Source organism: Lissotriton helveticus, chromosome 10, assembly GCF_964261635.1.
Source record: "Lissotriton helveticus chromosome 10, aLisHel1.1, whole genome shotgun sequence".
NCBI classification, from domain to species: domain Eukaryota; kingdom Metazoa; phylum Chordata; class Amphibia; order Caudata; family Salamandridae; genus Lissotriton; species Lissotriton helveticus.
Genome location: NC_136071.1, coordinates 212543243 through 212554671, shown reverse-complemented (window position 1 = coordinate 212554671; position 11429 = coordinate 212543243).

Sequence of the window (11429 nt, the reverse complement as noted above, 5' to 3'; positions counted from 1 at the left end):
AACTTCGAGGACATGTGAAGCACTCACGCAGTACCCACAGACGACACACCAGGCACACCACAAAAGAGGCAGGACACCAGTTTGAGTTGGAAAAAGATAAGTAGTTTAGTAGTGTTTCCAACCTGCAAGGCAAAATAAAATGCAAAACAGTAGTGTCACAACAGGGCGCCAATTGGCGCCAGAGCCAATTGTATAATGGGGGGATTATTTACATGGGAAGTAAGGGCTGAGTCTATAAGTCCATGCTGAAAGGAAAAAGGATGGGATCAAAATGACATTAGATCTGAGGCCAATCTGGTAGGGCCAACTCAGACTCTCATCCTTAGGGGAGGGCTGTAATTGCAAAATACCACATTAGCGTAGATATACATCATGCACAATAACGCCAACCCAACCCCTGTAAGGGAAAAATGTCAGGGCTTCACAGTACATCATAAATAGGAGCACCTGTAATAAATCAGCACGGGTGGCCCATTAACCTGGGCATAACCAAGGGCCTGGAATAACACGTCCGGCCAACCTATTGACCAACATTAGGCAGAACATACCTCACCCAGCAGTAATATCAGGTAGGGGCCCTCCTCATAGACCAGGAACACCTGTAAGGAAACAGCTAGGCTCCCTCTACCATCAACTAGGGGTATCAAACATCGGGCGGAAAGCATTAACATGCATTGGCATCAGTAACCTCATATAACTGTAGGCCGTAAGTCAGCAGCTTCCTTTAGGCAGGCCTAAACACTTTAGTGTAAATCAGATAACCTCGTGCCATCCTAATCCTTTAGCATTCAGGTAACATCTCATTGGGAGAGCAAACGCTGCAATAACAACAGGGAGTACCCTTAAACATCAATAACATATGCACCAGGGCTGTATCACATTTTCCATGAGCACCCCTGAATATCTCCTCAGGCGAGCAACACTTCCTTAGAGGGGGGCAGTCAGCCTCATCAGCATAGCGCCTGGGGATGCCCACCACTAACAGGGGCATTAACTTCCAGGCCTAAGAACCTCAACCTAGGGCAAACCCTCCTCGGGCATATACAAATAACTGGGATGTCAGGCCTAAGTCCTTCCAGGAAAATCTGGCAGCAGGCAAAAGTGTGCATGACAATGAGCATCCCGCTTGGCTAGGCCTATTAAACCATTGCCCTGTGACTTCTAGGATGAGCAGGGGCTTCTGTAGGCAGTTCAGGAGGCCTTACTGGTATCCTGGGGTCTGAGGCAGCAGTCGCTAGCAGCCTTTACCCGTTTTCTGGGCACCTGGGCCCCACTTAGTCAATAGAGGCAGGGGGGAAAGGCGGACACCAACCCTGTGTCCTGTTGCCCTCTCTACCCCCCACACCGTAACGGTTGCCCACACTCACCGGGCTGTCCAGGGCCTCCTTCGCGGTAGGGGCAGGCACCGGCAATGTGCCTCGAGCCCCCGCCGCGCAGCACTTGCAACGGAGCTCTCCTCCTCACGGGAGCTTGGGCGGCTCAATCGGGGCTCCCTCGACCTCACGGGAGCCCCGCAGCACCGTCAGGTCGCTTCTTCTTGGGCGGCGGGGCAGGCACCGAAAGTGTGCCCCGGCCCCGCCTACCTCACCGGCCCCTCTCTCAGGGCACAGACCGGCGGGGTGGCCTCCCGCTCCGGTCGCTTCTCCCGGGGCTCCCTCTCGACCACGGGGGCCCCGCACCGGCGTCGCTTCACCCGGGTCCCCCTCCTACCTCACAGGGACCCGGGGCTTAGGCTCGGCTCCTCTGCTCTGGCTGCCGGCCGGCAGCCAATCGCGACGCGGCCTTCAGGGGCACGGCCGCGTCGACCAATCCCTGCACGGCGTGGCTGGGGGCGTGGCGGAAGACGTCACCGGCGCCCCAGCCACGTGATGCGGGTCGGGCCGGCTTCAAGGCCTAGCGCGGCCTTCTCCTCACATCGGCGGCCCTCTCCTGGCACCGGGGGCCGCCGCGACGATGCACACCACAGCGGGGGCTCCCACGACAGCGCCGGGCCGCGGCGGTGATTTCGGCCTATTTACAACCGGCGCAATCTTCCAGCAGCGCCACCGTCTCCTCAGCGGCAGTAAGGGGTAGGCTCCCTGTTTAATTAAATAAATATATGGCGGACAGCGCACCAAAACGAGGGTAGGCTCCTCCAGCGCTATTTCTCCTCACAGTCTTTTCACCAACCGGCGCAATTCACAGCGCACTGCTTCTCCCTCTGCCCACTACCTCAGCTCCTTCCTCAGACCACACAGAGGAGGGGGGGCAGAAACTTAACACTTCTCCAGCGCTTCGCAATTATGATAGGCAGGCTTTTCAGCACTAGAGGGCCACAACAGTCCCAGGGACCCAGCGCTTTCACAGGGCCTCTCAGCACCTCAGCCGGCAACAATTCTTTTGGGGGCACAATCTTCCCCATGGTGCTTCAAAGGAGGCAGACAGTCCCACAGCAGTTCCTCAGGGGCACACTCCTCACCTCCTAGGTGCTTCTCCACACAGCGCTGACGTGGTACCCGGCCCAAACAGTTTCAGTGACCTGGGTAGGGGCCCTCCCTTGTCATGGGCCCAGGGGACAGTAGAGTAGGGGGTTTTAGGGGAGCAGAGCCCAGCTCACAGGCCCATGTGGCGGTAGCTCCTCGTAGCAGGTCCCCTCTCTTTCTTGTCCCAGCGCTGACTGACTCTCTGGTGGCACACCCCCCTTATTTATACCCTCCTCCCAGGCAGTGCCAGAACCTTCTAGAATGTTGGCATAACTAGCCTAAACTGGCTCAAGGGGAGGGGGTGAGCACCCTGGGTGCCAGGCTTTCCCTCCAAAATGCTAGGGGTAGCTGGGTAATAATAGCTAGACTGCTGACCTATGGCAGTACAGTGGCAAAACCCATGGCCATGGCATCCATTTTGAACACAATACATTTTAGTCAGGTGCATTTTTAAAGTGGGGAATTTTACAAGTGCTCACACTATTACATGACATTACATTTTTAACAAGGTGTCTCGCACCACTCATGGCCTATACAGGTTTAATCCCGTGGGGGAGACATTTCAGACAAGGGGGTCAAAAGCGAAAAATTTTGGGGGGAAAGGCCAAGTCCAACACCAATGTTATGCATTAACATCTTTTAATGCCACTCCTGCAGCACCTTTAAAGAACTTCCAAACAATAACAAAAATCAAGAACTAGAACACTACAGTCCATAAGGAGTTCCATCTCAGAACACTCTTCCTCTTTAAATGAGGCAAAACATCACTCCTCCTATGCATCATCTTCTTCTTTGTCATATGCCAATGCTTACTTCCTTCTTTCCTTCTCTAATGTGTCTATACAAAAAGCACCAGACATGTACTAGCACGTTCCTACTACATAACGGAATCTTATAAAAATGGAAAGGTCACTCTTCTGCTGTTAATAAACATCATTATTTATAACTTCCTTATTGCATAAATTAAAGATGCTACACTTAAAATAAAATACAACTAAATACAAAAATTACTTTGTCTGTTTATTCCCTTCTTTTCCTTTTTTTATAGCATGGAATGTGGGGGGGGGGGGGTATTGTTAGCCTCCATGTCTTTAATGAAATCTTAATTCTCTATTCATTTGAAACATAGAACTGCCATTTAATTTCAAGACCAGAGGCTTCCATTATGCATGCTGAAAGCCCTTCAGCACCACATTTGACACATGCTTTATTGGGTTAAATAATCGCTTGGCAAATGTACTGGCATTTGGCCAATGATCTGCCTTAAGAATCTCTTCCAAACATCCTACAGATGCATACAACTTACTTGCCATTGCACCTCTTAAAGAATGCGGTTTGAATTTGTTAACATCAATACCTGCTTGTTTCATAATGTCTCTTACCCATCTGCTGATTGTTGCCGTGCTCACTGCTCCGTTTGTCTTTACATAAGAAATTAACAACCTATTTCCCCTGTCTATGTTCCATCATTCTGCTCTCATGTTCACTTAAACAATCCACCACATACAATTTTCTCTCTTCTGGAAGACTTGGATAGAAGACAGACTACGAGATGGTCTTTTTTCTCTTCCAAAGTACCCTCTTTTCGGTCTGTAAACTTTGCTACTTACCTCCAAAGACTATACATGTAAAGTCCTTCTGCATGATATTAAATACAATAGAGTAGCCAGTTTTCCTGATAATTTTTTTTATTCCAAATACTTATTCATAGGCCATGTTTGAATTAGTGACCTAACCACATTCACGTCCCATAATATATCATACCATGCCCTACGTGGTATCTTCAGTCTCATACTTTTAAAATTCCTACAAACCAAGATGTTCCTACCTACTGATCTACCATTCACATGAACACGCCCAGCCGAAATTGCTGATCTGTAGCAATTCACAGTATAACATAAATCTTTTTCATACTGTTCAACTAAAAAACTTATCACGTCCACAGTATGAGACTCCAATGGATCCAAACTCCTCTCAATGCACCAACCTGCCCAAAAATCTCCATATTGGTTTATACCTTCCTTTTGTTCCTGGAGCACAAGGCTCTTCCAGTAATTCTGCAGCCCTGATCGAAAGTCCCTTGAAGCAGTCAGATCTCCTGACACCTTCCAAACAAGAAGGTTCAACACCCAGTCCTGAATTAAAGGATGCTCTTCTCCTTCTCCATTCCTCAGTAGTCCTTCTTTTCCTGGAAGTAAGTATGGCACTACACATGTCAACTCCATCATAGTTGGCAACCAAACTTAAGACACCCAAAATGGTGTCACCAACACTATTTGACATTTCTCCTCCCTCACTTTCAATAGTACTTGTTGTATCATTGCGAAAGGACGAAAGGCATAGGCTTTTCTCCCCTTCCATACCTGTTGAAACACGTCTACTGCAGATGCCGCTGCATCTGGCATCCAACTGTAATAATTGTCTATCTGGTATCTTAGCCTGCTCGCAAACAGATTCACCTCCAGTGGACCCAAAACCTCCTCTATCTTGCAAAAACACCTCTGATCCCGTTTCTAATTGCTGAAATGCCTCAAATGTTACGAATTCCAATATGCGGACATATTCATCACCCCAGGCAAATACTCTGTTTTCACTGTTATCTTCAGATCAAGACAGAAGCATCAAAGCTCTTTAGCTAAATCTGATAGTCCACAGGATCCCTTCTTTTCTAATCTGTTGATATCAGCAACTGCTGATACATTGTTCATCTTTATCAACACCGATTGCCCTCTTAAAACACCTCTGAAACATTTTAGTGCATACAACCCAACTGTCAATTCCAGACAGTTTATTTGATTCAACCTTTCTTTCTCTAATCAAACTCCTCCTGCCTGCTGTTCTCCTAACAGTGACCATCAGCCTCTCAGGCTCGCATCTGTCTCCAGCAATCCTATTATCTGAGCCAGATACCTCAAATATAATATCTCCTTTCTCAATGCATGTAAAATCTCCTTCTTTATCAATTTCACCTTTTTCTCTGCAAGCTGGAACCCAACCTCCTTCGTGCCCACTTGCAAAGCTAAAAACTCCATCCTCTGTGAAGGTTCCAAAACAGACTTCTCTTCCTTTATCAAAAATCCTAAACTCTCCAACATGCCCATTACCTAAAGTACATCTTTCTTCAGACCCTCTAACTCCTGTAACATGCTTAAAATGTCCTCCAAGTACATTCTCATTTGAATTCCTCACTCTCGCAACTATGCCATCACTACCTCCATTAATTTAATAAATCACCGTGGTACTGAAGAAAGACCACATCGAAGGCATTGAAACTGATATAGATTTTTCCTCCATCTGAATTGCAAAAACGTTTGACTCTCCTTGCCCATGGGAATTGTGAAGTACGCGTCCTTTAGATCTAATTTCATCTTCCAATTGTTTCTCAACAAGTCTCTCAGACAATGGATACCCTTCATTTTAAAATTTCTGTATATCAAATATTTGTTTAATTCTCTGAGGTTTATCACCAGCCTCTATCCTTTGTCATTTTTTGGACCAACAAGATTGTGCTCACAAAGCACTTTGCTGTTCCTCTATTTGTTTTATTGCCCCTTTTTGAATCATGGGTTCTAACTCCAAATCTACTACTAGTCTTTGGTCTTTTAATCTTGTACTGTAATCTCTCTTGGTTCCCTTCTCTGGTGTGGATACTCCACAAGCTCTATTGCAAACCCTTGTATTATCTCCAATACCTGGGGATTTTGTCTTAACTTCTTTCTTTTTCTCTTCTGAAATGTCTTCATTGCCCCCTACTCTTCCTAGGGAAGAACCTAAAATAATCTGCATACTCACTATGGGTTCATGTATTTATTTATTTATTTATTTATATAAAGTTTTATATAGCACGGATGTGACCCAAGCAGGTCTCAAAGCACTTTGCACATGATCACGGTACAAACAGAGTTGCAGGTAAAAATTAGCAACAGTGATAAGCAAGATACTGGAATAGATAGAGGAGCAATATAATATACCAACACAAAAGGAAATAGAAGAGAATATCAGTGCAACCGACAAATATAGAGATTGAGCACAATCACAAGTCACAAACATAGTCAAAAGCATAGGAATCCCTGTGAAATCCTATGTAGTAGCGTTAGTCAGGTCGAGGCAGTCCTTGGAGAAGGCGAGAAGCCCGCAAGTAGCAGAACCAACCACAATTGGTACCTGGTGTGGGCAGGTGCAGTCAAACAAGGACGTTCATTCATAGAGCTCTCACTTCTTTTTTGAAAGATGCCGTAGAGGGAATCAGTCTGATGTGCGGAGGCAGGGAGTTTCAGATTCTCTGGGCGATACCCGAGAATGGCAGATTATAGCTTTTCTTTTTTTTTGAATTTTTGAGGTTACAGCAGCAGGGTGCTGGAACTCCTAGAAGATCTGCTCAAAACCAATAAGCTCCAGATTTTAGGCTAGGTACAGAGGTGTGTTAAAGTAAACAGCCTTGCGAGTCATACACCCAATCTTAAGATGAATCCTAGCCTCCAAAGGCAGCCAGTTTAAGCATTTCAGGTCTGGTGTGATGTGTCTATTTCATCTGGAACCCGGGATGAGCCTTGCCGCTGAAATCAGGGAAGCCCTGAGTGGTGCCAACTTGTATCTGGGTAGCCAACAGAATATCGCACATCCATAAGCTAGCCTGGAAATTACTAGAACTTGAAGAGCAGACTTGAAGTTGTGCATGGGGTGGAAGGGTTTTATGTTTCTTAGAATACGCATGTGGAAGTTGGCACCTTTAGTGGCTGAGCTAATGTGTTCCTGCATGTTGCATGCTCAGTGACTTGTCAAGTATAATTCCAAGAGACCTTGCAGTCTATGAAGTGTGGGGTACAGTTGAAAGCTGTTAGGTGGTTCAAGTGCTCAGCAATGATGGTAGACTGTTTGTTTGGCACGATCAGGAGGAATTTCGTTTTGAAGGAGTTGAGCTTAAGATGATGGGAAGTCAGCCAGTGTTGTGTTTTGAGTAGGGTTGAGTTGAGTGATCTTATATCATCTGGGGAGGAGATTTTCAGGTACAGTTGGGTGTCATCAGCATACATGTATTAGTGAATGTTGGATGAATTGTGTAATTCTGTTAGAGGCTCCATAAAAAAGTTGAAGAACATGGGAGAGAGTGCAGATCCCTGAGGGACCACAAGAGTGGATGGCATAGAGTTAGTAAGGGAATGATTGACTTAAAATCTTTGCATTCTGTTGTTAAGAAAGGAGGCAAACCAGTTGAATACCATGCCAGAAAGACCCATCCTTTGTTCCAGTAAATCCAGGAGGTTCTCATGGTTGAGCATATCAAATGTTGAAGATAAGTCAAGGAGGATTAGAGGACAGGCTTCATTCCAATTAAGCATTTTTAGGACATCATCAACTATGTGTGTAATAGCCATTTCAGTACTATGGCCCTGGAGAAAACCTGATTGGAATTGATCTAAAAGCTGACATTGATCAATGTGGTTACATAGTTGGACAAAAAAACATTTCTCTATGGGGCTTCGCTAGCATTGGAATGCTAGTGATAGGGCCACAGTTATAAAGGTAATCTTGGACCACAGTGGGTTTTTGGAGAATGGGCTTAACCTGCCCTGACTTTAGACAATCAGGGATCACACCTCAGCATAAGGAGGCATTTACTATTTTGGTCCAGAGAGGGACTAGGGACCCTTTCAACTCATTGAAGAAACTTGAGGGTAAAGGGTCACTGAAGTGGTTTGAAGGTTTTAAAGTAGAAAGCAGGTTGAGTACAGAGAATTTGTCATAGGGAGTGAATTGGCTCCAGAAGGCATTATTTTTGGATGAGAGACCTATGTAAATCGAAAGCTGAGGTGGAGTGATTTGACTCCAGCACGAGTTATTTTTAGGTGAGAGACCTATAGCAGGCAGATGTTGAGGTGGAGGAGGAGATGAAGGGTTAATCGGTAATAGGACAGTCGGTTGGTTGCCTAGTAGAGGTCATAGATAATTTTCAATTTTAATAGTCTTTTCAAGGAAAAAAGAGGCAAACACTTCACAGGTTGGCTGTGTAATGGCCTGTGATGGCGGGAGGGTGGGGGATAGTTGGATTGGAGTTTGATCAACTCAAAAAGATTTTTAGGTCTATTTCTGGCATTATCTAGGTGGCTTCTGAAGAAGTTTGATTTTGCCCTCCTGATATGTTTGTTGTAATAGCTTCTTCTAGATCTCAGGAGCAAGAGGTGTCCCGGGGACCGGGATCCTCTCCAGGATCGTTCTGCGAGTCTCAGATTGCATCTCTCTGAATTTAAACTATCGTTGGACCATAGTTTGGAGTCTTTGGAGGACTTTCTTTTAAATTTTAAGTCGGACAACGGAGTCTAAAATAATCAATATAGAGCTGTTGTAATGTTCTCTGAGGTCCTGTACCTCGGACATGCCAATTGGAGGCAACAAGGTGTTCTTGCTGAAGGAAATCAGGCCATTCATGTTTGAGTTTCAGAGAGATCATTTCCAGAGCCTGGGATTCTTGTCTTGTGATTTTTTCTTGAACCAGTTTTCAATGATATGGAAGGAGATATAATGATGATCAGACCAGTCACATGGGGTAATCAAGATCAATTGAATAGCATTGAGTGTAGCTATAATAAGGTCCAGGATCAAGCCCGGAATGTGGGTTGGACTATCACATATTTGAACTAGGCTGAGGTCCGAAAGGAAGATTTTGCGAGTGGTCGCTACCGGGTCTTTCAAGTCATTCCAGTGTAGGTTGAAGTCGCAGAGGAAGATTTGGAGACAATGGTGCCCCACATTGGAAGAAATGATTTCCATGATATCTTCCATGAAGGGGTGGTTGTCACCCGGCAGATGATAAAACATGTGCAATTTGCATAAAGGCGTGCTGTTGCTGGTGATGTCAATGCACAGGTACTCACAGGAGGAGACGGCATCTATGTGGGATTGAATAACAATGAGACTATTCTGGCATATACAAGTGATCCCACCACCAGGTCTGTCCACTCTGTCCAGCCTATTGATGTTATGGTTCAGGGGGACTAGAATGTCAAGGATCTGACCAGAGGAGTCCTTTAGCCAGGTTTCCATAAGTATTAGGATGTCAAGATCCTGCGCCAGGATGAGTTCAGCAATGTCTGTGGCATGTTTCATGGCTGATCTACAATTGATTAGCATGCACTTCAGATGTAGAGTGGTGACAGAGGAAGTGGGCTGTGAGATGGGAACTTGCTTGAGGTTAGAGAAGTTTATAGCATTCATATTGTGACTGGGTCTTCTGAGAAGGTCGGAGGAATGTCTGGAATGTGTTCCTGGTAATCTGGCTTGTCCAGAAGAAAGGTATTATATGAACACAGGATAATGTTGATATCATTCACTGTGAAGGTCTAAGGGGAGCGTTCAGGAAGAGTACGGTTCTCCAACATAGGAACGCTTAAGTCAGAGATCAACCATTGATTGAGGGGGGGAATGACAGCTTGGAGTGGAGGGAAGTATCAGGTGTATGCTTGTGTCTGTAATTCCTTGGCGCCCTGTCAGTCCATCTACCTTTAGCCAGTTTAGTGGTGATGAGTATGAGCTTTTGTAAGTCAGCCTTGAGTTGAATATCAAGAAAGATAATGTCCAGGGCAGCATAGAGTACAGAGTGTAGATGATACTCCGAGGAGTGTGTCAGGGAACCCGAAGGCTGAGACGGAGTACTGATAAAAGCAGTGGTGAATAGCTGGCCAGAGAGCTCCTGATAAGGGCTGGTCGAGAAGGAAACGTTATTTAGATGGCAGGGGGCACAAGAGAGCAATTGAGGTCATCTTCGAGGAACTCTGGAGACGAAAGGGTGTTGGAGTAGTTCATGAGAGGGGACTCGGTCTTCAGGGAAGACCCCTCTCTAGCCAAGGGACGAGAAGGGTAAACCGTAGTATCAGTTAGGCCAGGGCTAACACAGGGTAAGTTGAGGTATGGTGTGGTGTAAAGGGAAGCAATGTTATGAATGATAGCATTCAGGGTTTCACCACTCACCCATGGTGAGCCCGAATCCCACCGCAAGGAAGGAGAGATGGGAAAAAGTGAGGGGCTGGAAGAGTTGAAGGGGGAGAGTGATTGGGTGGTTGGAGTTACCAGAGGAGGTCGTCTGCAGGAATACTGATGAGGATGAGGTGCTAAGCCCATATGTAGGAGTGTCAGTAACCTGATAAGAAATTGAGTTTTTGATAATCTGAAAAATTTCCTCAAAAGACCCTAGATGGTGGTCTGCAGCTTGAATGAGGAATATCCCATTATCATATATGGAGTTTGTAGCATCAGTTTTGAAGGTGGATGAAGGGGTTACCACTAACCTCATTCCATGAGCGAATTTTTTCAAAGAAGTGATCAGGCAAGGGGTACTGATAGTATTCCTCAATTTAGCTCTTCTTTTCGAGTAGAAGATAAGATATCAGGTAGTAGATCCTTTAATCAAGGAGAGATAAGGGTCAGAAATGGGTGTTTCTGGGGGAGATTTGAGAATTCTGTGTTTGAGATGTTTCAATGCAATTTAGATAGGCTGGGTGGGTATTCAATAGTAAATGCATTGAGGCCCAGTGGTATTAGCTTGACCTGGGAGTTAGGGTCCATAATGTTGAGTGGGAGAAGACCTGAGTAGAGATGGGGAGGGGAGAAGGGGGAGGAAGTAAGCCTGAGGTCTCAGGTACCACTGGAGAAACTAAGTAGCTGCGTAGGACCCCTAATGCCAAGAAAGGGGTCTAAGAGGAAGTTGTCGCCAGTAGAAAACATTTTCGAGGAACCTCATCAGCTCACCCTAATTAGCAAGAGGCGGCCATGAAGATGAGTTATAATGAACCTGAGTAGAGACATGGAGGGTGGGATGAGGGAGGAAGAATGCCAGCGGTCTCAGAAACGCATGGTGAACCTATGCAGCTGTGTTGGACCTCAATTATCAAGATAGGGATCGTAAAGGAAGCAGTTCCTGGTAGAAAACAATCAGAGGAACCTCTTTCAACTCACCAGAACCCAAGAATGTGT